Source organism: Buceros rhinoceros, unplaced genomic scaffold (assembly GCF_000710305.1).
Source record: "Buceros rhinoceros silvestris isolate BGI_N320 unplaced genomic scaffold, ASM71030v1 scaffold15628, whole genome shotgun sequence".
NCBI lineage: Eukaryota > Metazoa > Chordata > Aves > Bucerotiformes > Bucerotidae > Buceros > Buceros rhinoceros.
In genome coordinates, this window is record NW_010425254.1 from 33499 (window position 1) to 34698 (window position 1200).

At 55.4% G+C, this 1200-nt stretch overlaps 1 protein-coding gene across 1 annotated transcript in view; it reads right to left on the reverse strand.

Annotated features, from left to right (window-relative positions):
- DTX2 (deltex 2, E3 ubiquitin ligase) overlaps positions 1–1200 on the reverse strand; it is a 32625-nt gene that overhangs the window by 30518 nt on the left and 907 nt on the right. The gene's annotated exons all lie outside the window — the stretch shown is intronic.

The following is a 1200-nucleotide window of genomic DNA, read 5'->3' on the forward strand; positions in this document are numbered from 1 at the left end:
AAGCACGAAGAAAACAAGAAACAGGGGGCAGCTCTGGTGGGCCATGCTGGGGGTTGGCCTGGATGATCTCCAGAGGTCCCTTCCAGCCCCTACCACTCTGTGACTTCTTCAGCAAGGTGTCCCTGTGCTCAAACACGCTGTGCTGAGCCGATCTGCCAAGACATCCAGCTGAGAGAGCTCCTCACCCAGGACACCACCAAAAGTCACCAAGGCAGAATAAAAACATGGATGCAGCTGTGCTGACCACTCACATGTGCTCCAACCACTTCCCCTTCCTGCAGGAATTGCCCAATTGTGCGGTTGATTCAAGATATTGCTCACTTATTCTTCAATTGGCAGGAAACCCATGCGCTGCCCAGCAACGGAGCCCAGGGGATGTTTGGCTGTGGCCTGGGGTCACAGCAGAGATGCTGCCAAAGGGTGCAGCCAATTTTCCAGAGCAGCCGTTCATACAGGGCGTATAATTTGGGATCCCACTGGATTTTCCAGAGATGAGGAGCATTAAGTTCACCACTGCTCCTTTTCTAAGCTACAGCTGCTCAGCACATCTGGAGCTAAAGAGGTAGGAGTCACCTCAGCTGATTTGGAGCTGCTACCCTCAGTGACCCCAAGAGAGACGAGATGAGAATGAAAATTAAGTCTCACTCCTGCTGCTCCCCTTCCAGGGGGGACACAAGCCGGCCTCGGCGAGCACCAGCGCGGGGAATATTCTGCCGCAGCGTCACAGCAAGCTGCGGGGACTGCAGGGCTTTCGCAGAGCAGCTTGTGCAGGGCGGCCTGCCAAGGGACAGCAGCTGGCACTCCAGTGAGAAGGGAACAAGGGATTCGGATGGGAGGGTTTGAACCATAAAAAAGGCCTTTTTATGTGAGTGGTCTTGAATGGCTGTGGGTGGAGGGCAGGAAGAAAGTTTCCAGCTCTGAGGGCTCTGGCTCACAAGCTCTAAGCTCCAGAGGTCCCATGATGAGGCTCCTTCAGAGATCTCCACCAGCAGCCTGCACCCAGCCTGGCAGACTCATGCCAGCCAGCGTGGATTTTCTCACGTGCTCATGTACCCAGCAGCAGACACGCCACCCCTCAAAGAGCCCTTACACATAATGAGGCCCCACTTACCTTCAAGAACACAAACAATGGCCCCTCTGCTCTGGGGAGACTCCCCTGCAGTGCTGGGGGCAGCTCGTGGCTCCTCATCACAGACGAAG